The sequence below is a fragment of the Scyliorhinus canicula genome, chromosome 17, assembly GCF_902713615.1.
Source record: "Scyliorhinus canicula chromosome 17, sScyCan1.1, whole genome shotgun sequence".
In the NCBI taxonomy this organism is placed as follows: Eukaryota; Metazoa; Chordata; class Chondrichthyes; order Carcharhiniformes; family Scyliorhinidae; genus Scyliorhinus; species Scyliorhinus canicula.
The window spans coordinates 66,500,667-66,519,724 of record NC_052162.1 but is presented as its reverse complement, the minus strand read 5'-3'; the positions used below and the strand labels follow the sequence as shown (position 1 = coordinate 66,519,724).

The window sequence follows — 19,058 nt, the reverse complement described above, 5'->3', positions numbered from 1 at the left end:
ACGTCTTTCAGGACTAGTGGGAAGAAACCGGAGCACCCTGAGGAAACCCACACAGGGACAACGTGCAGATTCCACACAGACGGTGACCCAAGCCGGGAATCGAACCTGGGACCCTGGCGCTGTGAAGTGACAATGCTAACCACGGTGCTACTGTGCCACCCATTTTGTTCAATTCCAATTTTCCAGAGATTGTCATTTTCTTATCGTCATCATCTTCAGCCACTTTAACATCATTAAGACTGATTAATAACGATGTTAACAACAAAAAAATGTATATATTATGCTTTCATATGTTATTTATTGTTTGCTTGTACCATGTCTATGTCTAAAGTTATTAGCGTTTAAAGTTGCACACGGACTTTATAAGTAAGGGCTGTATAATTATTTAGCTAACCACAGGCACATTTATAAAATGCCAGTTTTACATCTGCAAATACTGATTTACCAGCTTTAAAATGCTTAATTAGACACTCAGCAAACTTGGTGAATGTTGTCCTCTCAGCAGACGCTCAGTTCGTTTTGAAAATGTGCATGCTGGTTTTATTTTGATGTTATAATACTCCCTTATTGCTTAAAGGATTAATTAAACCCTAATGAGCTAGAGTGTGTGTACATAAAGCCTCCACTTAAATTGCCACCTTTAAACCATTATTGCTCTTTTTGACAGCTGTTTATATTTGAAAGCTAAACCTTTTCTTTTGTCACCTGAGTAATCTTTCGAGACAGGTTTGTCACAATTCTCAAACCACTAGAAACATAAATTTTGTAAGTAAGCTTATTTAGTCATAAATACCAATGATAAGATAGTCATGACAGGGCTATAACTTCATCATGTGGGAGTTTGTGGAGGACATTGAGATCCTGGACAGCCATCCCTGTGGTAATTGCCTGCAACTTGAACAAATTAGGTTCAAAGTTATTGAACTAGAGTTCAAGCGACAAAGGTTGCGAGCATCGGGAAGGGGAAAATCATCTAATTTAGTTCCGGAGATGATCATACCCCTTAGGTTCAGTAGAATTTTCGATCGGGTCAATAATCAAGGACGTGGAGAGTGTGATTGCGAGTCAGGCAGCAGTGGTAATCCAGGATGTAGGGCTGGAGAAGGTTTGGCCTTTGGCTTGAATAAAAGGTACAAAGTACATGCTATCTATGTAGATTGGAAATGGGGACAACAGGGTGGGTGGGCAAACGCAACATTTCACCATGGATCAGGATATGAATTTAAAGTAGGAGCAGGCCATTCAGCCCCTTTAACCTGCCCCACCATTTGATAAGTTCATGGCCTATCTTACTGTGATCAGAACTACACATTCCACCTATCCATGATAATCTTTTACTCCCTTGTTAGTCAAGAATCTATCTACCCCTGCCTTAAAAATATTTATTGACCCTGTTTCCACCATTCTCTGCGGAAGAGAGTTCCAAAAGTTCAGAACCCTCAAGAAATTTCTTCTCATCTCCGTCTTAAATATGGGGTAGTACAGTGGTTAGCACTGTTGCATCACAGAGCCAGGGTCCCAAGTTCGATTCCTGGCTTGGGTCACTATCTGTGTGGAGTCTGCATGTTCTCCCCGTGTTTGCGTGGGTTTCTTCCAGGTACTCCAGTTTCCTCCCACAAGTCCCGAAAGATGTGCTGTTGGGTAATTTGAACATTCTGAATTCTTCCTCCGTGTACCCGAACAGGCGCCGGAATGTGGCAACGAGGGGCTTTTCACAGTAACACCATTGCAGTGTTAATGTAAGCCTATTTGTGACAATAAAGATTATTTTTTAAAAATGGGAGACCCCTTATTTTTAAATTGTGTCCCCCTAGTTCGAGAGCCTCACTAAGAAAAAATGTCTCTGTGCCCACCCTGTCAAGATGCTCTTGAAGTGGGAGGAGTGAAAACAATATGGTAGTGATGGGGGACAGTATAGACATAGAAATATATAGTCTACTCGGCAGCCACAGCTAGGCGTTCCAATGTTTGTGTTGCCTGCCCAATGCCAGAATTAAAGACTGGAGAAGAATTTGGAGTGAGGGGAAGGATCCCCTTGTTGTGGTCCATGTAGAAATGAACGTCATGATTTGCTGAATGAGTTTGAGGCTTTAGGGTCCAGACTTCAACAGTAATAATCTGGCCAGGAGGAGAGGGTGAGCAGGGTGACCTTTGGGTGGGGAAGGGGGGAGGGTGATGACTTAGGAAGGGTGGACTTCCGGTGAGACCACAGAGCCTTCAAAGGAGATTCCAACCCTCCAATCGACACCTACTGATGAAGTTAAATCTGCCCATCTTCCTGCTATGCATAGGCCTTCACCTGCCATTGTTAAACAAGGCTGGAGGCAGGTTGAGGTCCTTCAGAGGCCATTAAATAGCCACGTAAGGGCCACAATAGACTTACGGTCAGGCATGTTCATCTGGCTTCTCCCGAACCACCCCCATTCAATTTTGGATGTGTCAGGAGCAGACTGCTGGTGGCAAGAAGGCCACCTGCTCTATTTTATCTGTCGCCCACCGCCCCCACCATCAAATCCACTGGCAGGAGAGTATAAAATCTAGCCCATGATTAATATTAATGATACTAGCATTTTATTACAGATTTTCATTAGTTAATTAAATTATGAAGCATTGATTTTAATTGAAGGTGGAAATTAGGATGAGTTTTCAGCTCAATGTAGGGACAGCCTGACCATGCAAGAAATTAGTACAGAATAGGTGTTGCTTCATACTTTGCTGATGTAGCATTTCTCAGGTAATCTTGCTCTCAATCAGTTCTCAATTCGTCCAAAGCATACACTTCTCTTAAAGTCAATAGAAAGTTCAGGAGCACAGGAAAGCCTTTCTGTTAACATACATCAAAGGCAGGAGGAGTTATGAAATGTGAAACTCCATTAAGCTAATGGAGGAATGTACAAAATGAGGATATTTAGTATATGGTACTATATAGGGATATGCAAATTCTTTGTGTGGAGGGAGGGCATGCTTTGCACAGGAAGTGGCTTTTTAAAGTATTTTCCTTCAATTAAAGTTGAAGTTTAAATTAATTGTGGATTCAAAGTGATTACTTGTTGACAACATATTTTGTGTCTTTAAATGGTGGCACCAGTGACAGCCTCCCTTCCGTCTCTTAAGACAACGGACAGGATTCTCTCAGTCTGGGGCCGGGCTGGAGAATCCCCGCGACCGGGCCACGCCGCCCCGACGCGGCACGCGATTCTCTGCAGAGTGGCCGGCCTGCCGATTCCCGGATGGGCCGAGCGGCCGCAGTTAAAACGCTGAGTCCCGCCGGCGGGAACTCTGCGTGCAAGGGTCGGGTGGCTGCCTGTTTGGGGGTGGGGGGGCTCCGATGCGGCCTGGCCTGCGATCAGGGCCTACCGATCGGCGGGCTGGCCTCTCTGTCCCCAGCCTCTTTTCCTACGCGCCGGCCCCTGTATTCCTGCGCCATGTTGCGTCGGGGCTGGCGCATTGAAGGAGACCATGCTGGCGCCGGCACCACTGCGCATGCGCAGATCCCGCAGCACACAGTTCGCGCCGGGATCGACAGCTGGAGTGGCGTGAACCGTTCCAGCGATGTGCTGGCCCCCTGTAGGGGCCAGAATTACTCCTGGCAGCGGCCCGTTCACGCCATCGTAAAACACGATGGCGTTTGCGGCGGCGTGGACACTCTGCCGCGGGATGGGAGAATCCCGCCCAACATTTTGTGCCTTTATGGACTCGCTCTGGCACAGCAGTCCTGCCACGTTTGCGACAGAGGGAGACAGTGGGTTGAGAAAGAGCAAGATTTACTGGCCTCTGTTTTCTCTGGGCCCTCTTCTTGACAAGTTTAGCTTTTCATATCTGCTCACCTCTCCCAATGCCCCTTCAAACAGACAATCTGCTGAGCTTATGGTTGTCGATGACTGTTACAATTAAGTAAAGTGGGGTCGAATGGTTCCCTCTTTTCCCTTTATTCATTTGACCATAACAAGGTTTTATTTGAAAATAATATGCTTGCCAAGTCAAACGAGTGTTTAACTGTTTCCACGCTGTGATCATGACAAACCAATCAAACTCTCATTCTTGAGTTTAACAAGGAAAGAGGTTAACTTTATTATAATGAAACCTATCTAAGTGAAATAATAAAATACAGTCTGAGCTTCGCACTCAAGTGCACATGTTCACACTGCGTACCAATAGATTATAGAGCAGGATAGGAAAGGCACAAAGCTGGTTTGGAGGGTGAGCTGTGAGGAGGATGCAGAGATGCTTCAGTGTGATTTGGGCAAGCTGAGTGAGTGGGCAAATGCATGACAAATACAGTATAATGTGGATAAATGTAAGATTATCCACTTTGGTAGCAAAAACAGGAAGGCAGAATATTATCTGGATGTCTATAGATTGAGAGGGGGAATGTGCAACAAGACCTCGGTGCCCTTGTCCCAGTCGATGAAAGTAAGCATGCAGGTACAGCAGACGTTTAAGAAGGCAAAGAAGGTTTTTGATCAAGAAGAATATCAGGGGTTATGGAGAGAAGCAGAAGAATGGGGATCAGAAAAATATCAGCCATGATTAAATGGCGGAGCAGCCTTGATGGGCCGAGTAGCCTAATTCAGCTCCTATGTCTTATGGTCTTATTACAGGGGTCCCTGAGAGGAGGTGGTCTCCCTATTACAGGCATCCCGGAGGACTTCCTATAAAAGAGGTCCTTGGGGGGGGGGGGGGGGGGGGGGGGGGGGGGGGTTCACCCTATTACAGGTGTCCCTGGGGGTATGTTGATCTTCATAGTGAAAGGATTTGAGGACAGGAGCAGAGATGTCTTGATACAATTGTTCAGGGAATTGGTGAGACCACACCTGGAGTATTGTGCAGTTTTAGCCTCCTTATCTGAGGAAGGATATTCTTGCTATGGGGGGATTGCAGAGAAAGTTTACCAGTCTGATTCCTGGGATGTCTTCACCCAGAGATTGGGGAGCCTGTGGAATTCGCTACGACAGAAAGTAGTTGAGGCCAAAACATTGTGGGCTGGATTCTCCGTCGCTGGGAAGCCCGAAGCACATTTCCCAGCACATTTCCCAATGGGATGATGAATCGGGCATCAGGAAAATTGGGATCGGTGCTGGGCGCTGATCTGAATGCAATGGTATAGTCCCCTGCTAGCGCAGGGATCGCGGTGCGTGCCAGCGGGAGGATATAAATGAATGCGAATGGATCTTTGCAATAATTTAGCGGGCCCGGCGCCTTGTTGTCCGGCCCTCTGTGATTCTCCGGAATCGTGGGCGGGGATTACAGATGGTTTCAGCAAAAGTGGGAAAGTGGGTCTCACGTGGTGGACCTCGCAGTGCCTCCAACATCTTTCTGAAGGCTAACCTCCTCACCCACAATGGACTACCTGCCCTCCCCTCCTTTACCAAACCCCAGCTCCCTCCCCCTTCTATTCTCTCTCCTCCCCCCCCCCCCCCCCTCCCAGCCCCCCCCCCCCCCCCCCCCCCCCCCCCCCCCCCCCCCAGGGACACCTGTAATAGGGTGAACCCCCCCCAGGACCTCTTTTATAGGAAGTCCTCCGGGATGCCTGTAATAGGGAGACCTCCTCTCAGGGACCCCTGTAATAAGACCATAAGACATAGGAGCTAAATTAGGCTACTCGGCCCATCAAGGCTGCTCCGCCATTTAATCATGGCTGATATTTTTCTGATCCCCATTCTTCTGCTTCTCTCCATAACCCCTGATATTCTTCTTGATCAAAAACCGATCTGTCTCTGTCTTAATGGGGAGACCTGCAATATGGAAGACCCCATGCTTTCCCCCTCCTCCCCCCCCCCCAAGGGATCTCCTTATTAAAGGGAGACCCCCCCCCCCAACAGAGACCCTCTGACTGGAGGGATCCCCTCAAGAAAATAGACTCCTGTCTGGAAGCTAGAGAGCAGTCGAGACATCGAGACATGGGCAGTGAAAAGAATTACAGCTGTAATACTTACCTGGAGGCTCCACATGTCCATTCACGAAGGAGAACAGCTGTGAACTATGTTTCAACTCCTCTGCTCCATTAGCTGCAAGCCATTCATTCCTTTCTAGTAGTGAGTTGTGATTACCAGCTTCCACCAGCTGCAGCCTTGATTTAGTCATCTCCCTTCATGGAGCTGCTGCTCGGTTGTCCCGGGTGGCGTGCTGCCACCCCACTCTGCCCGTTGCCCATCAGATGCACCAGGGACAGGAGGGGAGGGGTGGGGGGGCGCGGCCCTGCAGGAGTTATCGGCACAGGCCCGATCAACACCTCCTCCCTCGGGGTGCCCTATGGCCCCCGGGCTACACCACGAGGCGGGGATCCGAGAAGAGCCAACCGCTGAGGCTCCTCTGCCACCTTACCCTGCCCGCCCTGGAGGCCTGCTTTGATCTCAACCAGGGTCTGCACGATCGTGGCAATGGAGCACAGAGAGTGGACCATCTCCATCTGGGACTGCGCCACATCACCCATTGACTGTGTCACCACTTTGTGGATTTGTGTCACATCAGTCATCTCCCTCTGGGACTGGGCCACCTCTCTCTGTGTCTGCGCCATATTGGCCAGTGCCTGTATAATGCTGCCGATGTCCCCAGCCATGGCCTGCTGTGACTAGGCCATGCTCAGCAGAGCTGCTGCGATTTCCAGGTGGCTCTGGGATGGTAGCCTGTGAGGCGGCAACCCTGTCCTGGACCTCGGCCAGTGCCTGCACAGAATGCCCCAGTGTTTGGACATACTGATCCATAGCCAAAACTCGCCGCCGCCCCCAATGCCTCCACCACAGACGCCACCCGTGCAGTGTTGGCCTGCATGGCACGCATCGTTGGCACCACCTCCTGCTCCTGCACTGAGTTGTATTCCTCCAACTGCAACTACAGGTGCTGGATGCTCGTCGACATCCCCTCTTGTAGTCATTGGTTCTGTAACTGCACCTCCACTATAGATGGGCCTGTCCAGAAGCTCGAGACCCATCTGGACGGCTGTTAGTTCCTCGGGTCGGTCTTCCCTCCGACCGTCGCCCCCTCGGGTGTTCCTACCTCCACCTGCTGTGCCGGGTCAACTGTGAGGTGAGGAGTGTGCCAGATAGTGTCGCAGGAGCCTCTTCACTAACATGCCGAACCGAGGTGAGTGACTCTGGGTTGGTGTAGGGTGTTGGAGATAGCTGCGATGGAAAATCCCTGTCATCCACAGACCCAAGTTCCAGGATCTTCTGAGTCTTGGTTGGAGGACTGGTGTCCGAGCTGATTTCAGCGTTGGTGCCTCGCTCACGGGGAGGCGGTGGTCGGGCCCGGCTGTGGTATTGGCTGTGGACGGGGGTCTGCAGATGACCCGCCCCATCCCCAACAAGTCCTGTAAGACAAGACGAGACGCATGATTAGACCGCGGGCTGGGCTGAATGGAGGTGGGCATATGGGGGGTGGTGGTGAGGGTAGTGCAGGGTGAGGCAGTGGGGTGGTGTGGGGGTGAGGGTGGTGTTGGCCTGGCACACGTGACATGGGGAACCGCAGCTAAGCAGGGTCTCACTACTTTCACTCGCCCGCGGCCGAGCTCCACCTCAGTAACCCGAGGGGGATTAAAGTCTATATATTGGATTGGCTTTCTGAATTTAAAGACAATGAAGGGTGAGCATATTGTGGGTGCTTTTCAGGTCTGTTATTTTAGTTTAAGTAGGGTATGTGTTGTGGACAATGGCTCTTTCAGAGGCTCTGAAGTTTTTGGGGGTGGAGACGGTCACACGCAGTACCTTACGGACAGACTAAAAGCAGACTGTTAGATTTAGCAAAAACATTGCAGTTAACATTGCCTGACAAAATGCGAAAAGAAGAGGTAACTATGTTGGTGGCTAAGCATTTAAAGTTGATTGAGATACAGTTTGACTCATTGGAAATGGCAAAAATTCAGTTACAAATTAAACAAATGGAACATGAGAAAGAATTAAAGCAGCTTGAATACGAAAGAGAGGAAAAAGAAAGAGAGAGCGGAAAAAGAAAGAAAGAGAGAGAGAGAGGAAAAAGAAAAGGAGAGAGAAGAAAGGAGAAAAGAAAGAATAGCCCTCGTAGAACAAAAAGAAAGAGAAAGGGAGATACAGTTCAGGGAAAAAGATAAAGTGAGAGAGTTTGAACTTCAGAAAATGGCTATGAACCATAATAGTCAGTTAAAATTGGCAGACGTAAAGGGAAACGTACAGTTGGAGGATAGTGATGAGGATTGTGAGAAAGAGCATCAAAGTCGAAGGCTTGGTGCGAACCTATTTAAATATGTCCAAGCATTGCCAAAGTTTGATGAGAAGGCGGTAGAAGCCTTTTTCATTTCATTTGAGAAGGTGGCTAAACAAATGAAATGGCCCAGAACATGTGGGTATTACTGATTCAAGCAAAGCTGGTAGGTAGAGCTCGTGAAGTGATTGCATCACTACCGGAGGAGGTATCTACGACGTATGAGGAGGTGAAAAAATCCATCTTAGGTGCATATGAACTAGTGCCTGAAGCCTACAGGCCAAGGTTTAAAAATTTAAGGAAATAATTTGGTCAAACATACATGGAGTTTGAAAGGATCAAACAGATTAATTTTGATCGGTGGATAAGGGCTTTAAAAATAGACCAAACATATGAAGCTCTCAGAGAAATTGTACTTTTGGAGGAGTTTAAAACTTCAATTCCTGATGTAGTGAGAACTCATGTGGAAGAGCAGAGGGTTAAAACTGTGAGGTTAGCAGCAGAAATGGCAGATGATTATGAATTAGTTCATAAATCAAAGCTTGGTTTCTGACATCAGTTTCAGCCTGGGGACATGAGGAATACTTAAGTGGTAAAGATAAAGGTGATCTGATAGGAGATAATAAGGGGAGTGTACCTCAAACTAAAAAAGAAATCCAGGAGGGAGGAAGAAACATCAAAAGTTTCAAATGGTTTCACTGTAATAAACTAGGCCATGTAAAGTCACAATGTTGGTGGTTGAAGAAATGCATTGGGAAGGCTGATGTGGTAAAGCAGGATAAGACAGTGGGGTTTGTTAAAGTGGTAAAGGAAAGCCCAAGTGAAGCGAAGGAGGTGCAAAAGATTGTACAGACTTAAAAATGGCATAATTGAAGTGGGTTGCAGCCAATGGAGCTTACCCATAGTGATGGTACCAAAACCAGACGGTACACAACTGTTGTGTGTGGTCTCGAGAAAGGTTAATGCAATTTCAAGAATGGTCTCTTATCCTATCCCACGTTTGGAGCATTGCATTGAGAAAGTGGGACAATCAGATTTTATTTCCAAACTGGATTTACTTAAAGGTTACTGGCAGGTTCTTTATCTAAAAGGACGAAGGAGATTTCAGCTTTTATGACTCCAGATGGTTGATACCAATTCAAAGTTATGCCATTTGGCATGCAAAACGCCCCAGCCACATTTCAACGGTTAACTAACAAAGTCGTTTCAGGTTTACCCAATGGTGCGGTATACATCGACAATCTGATAATTTTCAGCCAGACATGGAAAGAACATTTAAAACATCTGATGGAGTTATTCGATCGTCTTCAGAAGGCGGGTTTGGTGATCAACCTAGCCAGAAGTGTATTTGGAAAAGCCCAAGTCACTTTCCTTGGCCATACAATTGGACAGGATCGAATGGTCACACGGGATGTGAAATCAAGAGTTATTGAGGAGTTTTCAATACCCTCAAGACGAAGGGAAGTAATGCATTTCTTAGCATGAGTGGATTTGATCGAACATTTGTGCAAAGGTTTTGTAACATGATTGCACAACTGATGGACTTGCTGAAGGAACGTCGAAAATTTCAGTGGACAGCGGACTTTCAACAGGCATTTGACGGCCTGAAAGCTGTGATAACCAATGCTCCTGCGTTGGAGAATTACAAGGGACTCTGCAATCAGATTGAACTAAAGTATCTGACTTTAAAGAGAGTGCCGAGGCGTTGAGACCTTTTGCTCAAAGAGACTGTCAATCAGGAAGGATTTCGGTTGGAGGAAGAAGAAAAAAATGGACTATATTATTATATCGGTTTGCTTGTGTTGTTTTTTGAAACGAAAAAGTATATTTACTGTGTGCATTTCTTAAAGAATGGTGAAAAGGTGAAAAATGAAACCATCTTGAAGTTGATGGTGTATTCTTTTTTTCTTGAGGGGAGGTGTCATGTGAGAGTACCTTTAAGAAATGAGGCGGGATTCTCCCCTACCCGGCGGGGCAGGGGGTCCCGGCGGGATGGAGTGGCGTGAACCACTCCAGCGTCGGGCCGCCCCAAAGGTGCAGAAGTCTCCGCACCTTTAGGGGCCAAGCCCTAACATTGAGGGGCTAGGCCCACGCCGGAGTGGTTAGCGCCCCACCAGTTGGCAGGAATGGCCTTTGGCGCCATGCCAGCCGCGCATGCGCAGGGGAGGGGGTCACTTCCACCTCCGCCATCGTGAAGACTATGGCGAAGGCGGAAGGAAAGCAGTGCCCCCATGGCACAGGCCCGCCCGCCGATCGGTGAGCCCCGATCGCGGGCCTGGCCACCGTGGGGGCACCCCCCGGGGCCAGATTGGCCCGTGCCCCCCCAGAATCCCGGAGCCCGCCCGCGCCGCCTGGTCCCGCCGGTAAGGTAGGTAGTTTAATTCACGCCGATGGGACTGGCATGACAGCGGCGGGAGTTCGGCCCATTGCGGGCCGGAGAATCGCCGGGGGGGGGGCTGCCGAGGCACGGTCTGATTCCCGCCCCCGCCGAATCTCTGGTGCCAGAGAATTCGGGACACGGCGGGGGCGGGATTGATGCCGGCCCCGGCGATTCTCCGACCTGGCGGGGGGGCCGGAGAATCCCGCCCTGGGTGTTTATAAATAGGTGTGTATATAAATATCTGTAGTGAGAGTACCTTTAAGAAATGGGTGTTTACTACTGCAGTGATGTCAGAGAGTGGGTGGAGCTGAGCTGTCAGCTTTTTACTTTTGTTTTAGGTTGTTTGCTGCAAGGTGTGTTTTAGTTTTGTTTTCAGTGTTGGAGCTGAAACCAGGCAGAGCAGGTGTACTGTTGATCTCCATGAAAAGACTATCTCTTGATCATTTGGTGAATTCAGAATTATAAATGTTCTCAGCAGTGAATGTAAACCTAATGTGCTTCTGTTGAAAGGTGTTTCTTTTGTCTTCTGGATATTGTTTGGGAAGTTATTAAGGATTACCTGGTGTGTTCTTTGGGGGTTGTATTTGAGTTGATGGTTGCGAAGATGTTCACTATGTTTTAAAAAGCTTAACATAGAATAAACATTGTTTTGCTTTAAAAAATACTTTTCGATTTCTGCTGTACCACACCTGTAGAATGGGCCGTGTGCTCCCCATACCACAATCTATTAAAAGTTGTGAGTCAGGTGAACTCCATGATATACTTTAGGGTTCTCTAAACCCTGGCCCATAACACCGGGCCAGGGTACAGTGTCACCCTCCTCCATGGCATACAGGTGAGTCTCCAACTCAGTGTCAATGAAACGGGGTGCCACTGTCCTTGCTGCCATCTTGTTGGCTGAAGTGGTGTGTGTGGGGAGTGAAGTGTGTATATGTAACTGCAGCTTGTCAACCTCAGTGTCAATCGCTGAACCGGCGAATCCAGCACAGTTTCTATTAGAATCGATTGTGTTCCACGTAGCGCCAGTGCTAACCCCGCAACAGTAGCAGAATCGTTCCAGGTGCAGCGCCAGTTTTGCCGTTGTAGAAGCCCACAAAGTCTGCATTGGCGCCAACACTTCCGCCAGTGGAATTCACTGCCATTTTACATGGTTGGAAATTTCTCCATCCACCATATCAAACCTTTCGTAATTATGAAGGTCGCAAACAGTTCTCCTCTCGGTGATCTCTTTCAGAACATGATCTGTGATATTGAAATTACCATTTTTTAATTTTCACTTTTTACAACAAATCTTCACTTTCATGGTAGCCAGTGGAATAAACTGTATATCTTTTGAGAGTTTATGTAAAACAGTTGCTTTCAGGAGATTACTGGAACTCAAGTGAACAGGTGCTTTAGATAAATACATATTGCAAAAAAGAAGTCTTCCTAGCAGAACTATATGTGTCAAGCAAATATAATAGATCCATTAAATATGTTTCCACCACATTCTGTTTGAATGCTTCTGGAACACACTGCATTCGTGGAACAAATATCAAACAGATTTTACAAGCTGCGACTAGTATTTTCTGTGGAGAGGAGACATGTTAATTGGCATTTGTTCTACAGCAGGCCGGGAGAAACCACTAGTTTCTTTATGGAAAGTGAACAATGAATTTGATTTTGTGTTATTCGCATGTTTCCTTTGCAATTTTCTGTTGAGCGTTTGGATTTCCTGTCTGTTTCTTTGAATTCTAAGCACCTATCCCAGATGTAGGGTGCAGTCAATTGACTACTTTCTTTAATCTGGAAAAAAGAAAGTGAAAATGTTTCCCACCTTTATTGTATTGGAGAAATCAAATGAACAGAGTTTTCAATGGTGCTTTTGGCATGTTTCCACTCAATACCAACACAGATGGCTCTGTTGTTGCAGTGGAAACAGAAATACTACATTAATGTTTAAAGGGATTAAAAATCCTCTTGGCAGTCGTGACATATGTTACCACTTAATTGTTGCATTCGTTGCTTCTCCTGCTGTTACAAAACCTGCAGTCACTACGTCTGCTGCTTATAAACTATTGAGAGTGTTTCATGTTCAAACCAAGCTTTCAACAAACCTTGTTCGTTTTTCTTGAGTGTTTTGCAAGTGTATGCCTACATCTTATCAGATGTCAGTGGCCTGTCATAGTACTACTTCCCATAAGGAGAACATTCATATTACATGATATTGGAGCACATGAACAAGAAGCTGGAAATATGTACTTGACCTACATCTGCAATGCGTAGAGCGATGAAAGTTCTGACCTGAACTGGTCCAAACTGATTGTAGGGTGCAGGTCATATTAAATGGTGGGATTTGAATTAAAATATACTTTTAATTATTCCAAATGAATTCCAGGAAAGTAAATGCTCCTGTTTATTTGATTCTTGCAGTGACCAGATAGAAGAATGGATATTTTGCTGGTGCACTCGGTACAGCCCTTATATTAATTTATATTGGGCCGTGCAAGAATCGAATAGTGTTATTGACCTGATGAAAATGGCCAGGATGTTTCTGTGCCTGCATTTAGTTTGTGAATTCATTCATTGCCATGTAAGACTACCAAGGTAACAGTCAAGTGCATAAAGCTTCATCAAAATATGAGTGCTAAACAGTGAAGAGTTAAGATCCTTGCTAAGTTCTGTTGTATCATTTTGGTATATTTCAAGAATTAAAGTGTGACTCATTTCAACATTAAATGTTAAGCAGTTTTCCACTGTAAATGTTAATGTTTCCATTTTGCTCTTTCCTGATGCAAATAAGTTGATCAGTATGACATGTGCGTATGAGAAAAAGATGTATAAAGGCCTCAAATCCAAAGGACCTAAAGCATAGATGTGTGAAACGGCCCTTTATTTGAACAATTATGTCTTTTACATTTCAATCTGTAAAAATAATTGGCTTAGAAATTTGAGGATGCCACATTTTACATGGCACCAAATGGCTGCCTAAACCTCTGATATGGTGGGCAGGACATGCACACTCATTATAAGCTGTAATTGTGCTGCCCACCACATTGGCCAGAAACAGGCTTTGCAAATGCAAAAAAAACGGGCTGTTATGCCTTTTTGAGGCCCCCTGTTTAAAATTGGATTGCCCTGAAAATAGCAAGTTTCTGCAGCCCAACCAGCAGTTTCTCAAGGAACCACCACCAAACAAAGAGGTATGGTTTAAAAATAATTGCATGAATGTGGCATCAGAAGCTGTACCAGATGCTGCTGGTCACACTCCCTCCCGATCTCGATTGACCCCCCTCCTGCTTGCATCGTCTTCACTTTTAACCTGCTTGCTGGTAATGCAGCAGCCAGAACTTCACAGCCTCTCCATCGGCGAGATGCCTGGGGGTGCCCAGCAGGTGTCTGCACTTCACCAGTCTTCTAATTCAGGCCCAAGGTCCATTGTCAGCACGATATCTCTGCCATTTAGTCCTGTAAATGAACATATGCATCTACGTATATTTGAATATTCTTGCTTAATCTCTTACTGTATCCCGCTCCCTTCACCCCATCAATGGTTGCTTTTTTCAGTTCATTGGGTAGGCAAGAATGTTGTATCTACTTTACCCTTGAATCTTGCTTGCAATCACAGAAGATTACTGTTGTTTCTTTCTGTGCAAAGCACCCAGTGATTTTTCTACAAAGGCTTACTTAAGCTGATAAATCTTTTGCCAGCGTAAAATGTACCCAGAACTATAAAATGTAACTTAAGTTCTTTATTTGGATGATCTTGTATAATGATGTAGCATTTTGTGAAATTATGAAAGTAATGAAATAACATTTTAGCTAATCAGGGACCAATTGTGCTGTAAACATTCTATGACTCTCCCTGTTCAGGGAGAAAATGAATGAACAGCATTTGCTCCAAAATATTTTAACCCCATTGCACTGGTTATTTTGTCTAGATTTGATTGGTTGTTAGTTACATGGATGAAGTAACTTATAGCATTACCTCGTCTGCGGCAGTAGCATTAGTTTTGCACTAGGGCATAAAATGTTGAGGCATAACTAGGTAGGCCTTCAAATTCTGGGCTTTAATTAGATGAAAAATCAGCTTGTAGGACCCTTCAAGAGAAAAAAAGAGGTGGAAGTTTACTGAACTCAAGCATAAACTACATTGGATAGAAATTATGTTAAAATTAGGAGTAAGTGAAGAGAGGAAAGGGAAGAGCATGTTTTATTCATAGAATTTACAGTGCAGAAGGAGGCCATTCGACCCATCGAGTCTGTACCAGCCCTTAGAAAGAGCACCCCACTTAAGCCCCGCCTCCGCCCTTCCCCGTAACCGCACCCAACCTTTTTGGACACAAAGAGCAAATTGGCATGGCTAATCCACCTAACCTGCACATCGTTGGACTGTGGCAGGAAACCGGAGCACCCGGAGGAAACCGACGCAGACACGGGGAGAATGTGCAGACTCTGCACAGTCAGTAAACCAAACCGGGAATCGAACCAGGAACCCTGGAGCTGTGAAGCAACTGTGCAAACCACTGTGTTACCGTGCTGCACGAACAAAATTACTTCTGAGATTTGAATAATTTTGCTGCTGGAATAAGGGCCGGGATTCTCCCCTACTCGGCAGGGCGGGGGGGGTCCCGGCGGGATGGAGTGGCGTGAACCACTCCGGCGTCGGGCCACCCCAAAGCACCTTTTAGGGGCCAGGTCCTAACCTTGAGGAGCTAGGACTGCGCCGGAGTGGTTGGCGCCCCGCCAGCCGGCGGGAACGGCCTTTGGCGCCACGCCAGCCGAGGCCGAAGGGACTTCGCCAACCAGCAGAAATCCGCACGTGTGCCAAAGCGTCAGCAACTGCTGACGTCATCCCCACGCATGCGCAGGGGAGGCAGTCACTTCTGCGTCTGCCATCGTGAAGACTATGGCGAACCCGGAAGGAAAAGAGTGTCCCCACGGCACAGCCCCTCCTGCCGATCGGTGGGCCCCGATCGCAGGCCAGGCCACCGTGGGGGCAGTGGGGCCAGATCGCCCCGCGTCCCCACAGGATCCCAGAGCACGCCCACGCCGCCTGGTCCCGCCGGTAAGGTAGGTGGTTTGATTCCCGCCGGAGGGACCGGCATGACAGCAGCGGGACTTCGGCCCATCGCGGGCCGGAGAATCGCCGGGTGCAGCCCACCGATGGGCGCGGCGCGATTCCCGCCCCCGCCGAATCTCTGGTGCCGGAGACGGCGGGGGCAGGATTCACGCCAGCCCTCGGCGATTCTCCGACCCAGCGGTGGGGTCGGAGAATGCCGCCCAAGGTTTCTTCTTAGCACCTATTTAACTGGGTAGTCAATTGATATTCTCAGGAATGTGAGATATTCGTACGATATGCAGGGTGATGAACAAATATGATATCCCACATCATTATTTTCTTAAAATGAAGACCAATATTATGCATATGCTTTAAAATCTAGATCACAACCTCTATTTCATAGATATTATTAATTGTAATTTGATTCCAAGCCCACAACAGTAAAATAAATGCCTCTAGCTATATTTTTGTCAATCTGGAATCAATCTAAAATCATTTAGAGCAGTGCAGCCTGTTTATAAAGAATAAAAATGTCAAAATCTGTTTCAATTATTTATTATTATAACACTGGATTTTCCTGTTTTTATTGTATTATTGGAATGACCTAATAGTGTAAAAACTAAATAAGTTACCAAAACTGTTCTATGTAATTAATAAATATACACATATATAAAGAGCCGCTGATTTTTTGTCATTCCTATTTAATGACATTGATTGCCTTTCACCTCGGGCATGGCTTCAAATCCAGCCAAGACCAATAGGATAAAAGACCCTTTTGTTGGCTCTAAGGATTCTATGTGAAATAAGGTTCGACAGTTTTAATGTAGCTGCACAGCACAAAACTGTCCTTAATTCAGCACTAATTAGCAATCTCACGCAGAGAGGCCACAGGACTGCTGATGTGTGAAGTGCAAGAATGCTGCATGAATGCACTACAGAGTGTTCTTCTGAGTTTAGAATTGAGGCATGTTGCTGGACAGAATAGAGAGAGTTTTTAATCTGTGTCTGACTCGGAGTGCTTTATGCTAAGTGCCAGAAGTGCAAAGAGTTCCATTCCCCTGTACTAAGATTCCTTACCTTTCTAACAAAAAGGACATTTTCCCATCTTTTTTGACAAGTAGCAGTTTTGAGCACAGCGGTGTACTCGTATGTATATCTGTTGCAATAGAATCAGTCATTTGGTAGCACAGAAACTTGAGTATTGCTGCTACAAAAAGAGATGTTATCAGAGCAATGCCTTAATCAATCAGAGTTGACCTGCCTGGTTTGAATTTGAACACGCTGCATTCTACATGGCAGTGTCCTCCAATCCAAGTTCACTTGCCAACCAATCAGCACTCTTCTCGTGCAGTATAAATTGTTGTTCCCCTGTTGCAGTCGGTCATTTCTTGCGAGCCATCCTGCTGTTTGCAAGATGGAAAACTTTGACAATGTCTCTTTTTTCTGAATAGAATTGTTTAGTTAGTTTGAAAGTAATTGTCATGGTAAACATAGGTACTTTGTCTTTAAAAGCAGGAATTTGTAATATTTTAGTACAAGAGGAAAATTAATTGTACGATCTATCTAATAGGCCTACATATACACAGTGTATAGTTCCATGCTTTCCACATCAAAATAATACATTTTTTACACCAAATATGGATGTGTTTTTTGGGGTGGGGGTGGGGGGGGGGAGAATATCAGACAAAAAGCTGATCCGCAACCGCTAGCTTATCAGTCTGTGTCCAAATTGAAAATGATCTCCTATGTTCTTGATGTATTGGAGAAACCTCTTTACAAAATAACTTCATATCGGAGCCTTTCTCTGTGTAATGAAATCATAATTCTGTTCACCAGGTTGAGCAATCCGGATATTTATACAACATGGAGCCTAATTGTAACTCTGTGCATAAGCATGGGCTTTGAGTGAATTAAAATCTCACCCTTATCTGTGTCAAAATTAAATGAGCTTTGGTAATTAGTTCTTAACTTTCATAAAGAGAGTTGCATGATTTTTATGTTCAGGGAAAAAGCCTATATTTTATAAAGATTGAAGCTTCTCTCTTGTATTTCATTGTGTAGATTTACAAAACTAAATTATATTATCCTGTTGGGTGTAATATCATTGGTCTCATCCATAAGTTTAAAAAACGCACTTAGACAGAAGTTGATTACTTGTGTGAGTAATTTTTTAAAATTTATAACCATAAGATATAGGAGCAAAAGCAGGCCATTCGGCCCATCGAGTCTGCTCTGCCATTCTGTGAGATCATGAGTGATCTGATATAGTAATGCTCAATGCCAATTCCCCACTTTATTCACATAAGTCTGGATTCCCATACTGATCAAAAATTTTGTCTGTCTCAATCTTGAATGTTGACGACCCAGCCTCTACAGCTCTGTGCGTAAAGAGTTCCACAGATTCACGACCCTTTGAAAGAAGAAATTCCTCTTTAACTCTGTCTGAAATGGGTAACCTTTACTCTAAGATTATACCCTCTGGTTCTAGACGTTCCTTCAAGGGGGAAGAATCTCTTGGCATCTACCCTGTCAAATACTCTGAGAATCCTATATGTCAATAAGGTCGCCTCTCATTCTTCTAAACTAAAATGAACACAGGCCCAACCTACTCAACCTCTCCTCATAAGCAAATTTCTCCATATCCAAGATCAACCTAATGAACCTTCTCTCGACTGATTCCAATGCCAGTATATCTTTCCTTAGATAAGGGGATCACACTATTCCAGGTATTCCAACCCGTGAATTCAACCAAGTGCTTAAAATTATATTAATTATAAATAAATATCTGGTGTGTTGGAGGGAAGAAATGCTCAAGAGTCTGTTTGCAACCGCGTGGTCTTGGTAAAACTTTTGTTTATTCGAAAATTGGCTGTGTGAACAACAGGAGAACCAGAAGCTGCTGCTGCCTTCAGCTCGCACAAGTCTGGTTATTCTTTTACAGGGATTTCATGTATTTTAAGTTCATTCACAGTTACAGATAAGCATTGACGTCATCGATCAATTTCATACAATACAATCTGATCAGGAGGTATAGGTAGAGATGGGGCAGCATGGTAGCATGGTGGTTAGCATAAATGCTTCACAGCTCGAGGGTCCCAGGTTCGGTTCCCGGCTGGGTCACTGTCTGTGCGGAGTCTGCACGTCCTCCCCGTGTGTGCATGGGTTTCCTCCGGGTGCTCCGGTTTCCTCCCACGGTCCAAAGATGTGCGGATTAGGTGGATTGGCCATGATAAATTGCCCGTAGTGTCCTAAAAAGTAAGGTTGGGGGGGGGGGGGGTTGTTGGGTTACGGGTATAGGGTGGATACGTGGGTTTGAGTAGGGTGATCATTGCTCGGCACAACATCGAGGGCCGAAGGGCCTGTTCTGTGCTGTACTGTTCTATATTCTATGTTCTAGATGTTTCCTGAGCCCCTTAGTGGGAAATCGATTTACACATACAATTGGTTTTTGCACGTTACCAG

The 19,058-nt window shown here is 45.8% G+C and overlaps 1 protein-coding gene across 1 annotated transcript in view; it reads left to right on the top strand.

Annotated features, from left to right (window-relative positions):
* LOC119951673 (transmembrane protein 33-like) overlaps positions 1 to 19,058 on the top strand; it is a 183,097-nt gene that overhangs the window by 142,466 nt on the left and 21,573 nt on the right. The window lies entirely within an intron of this gene.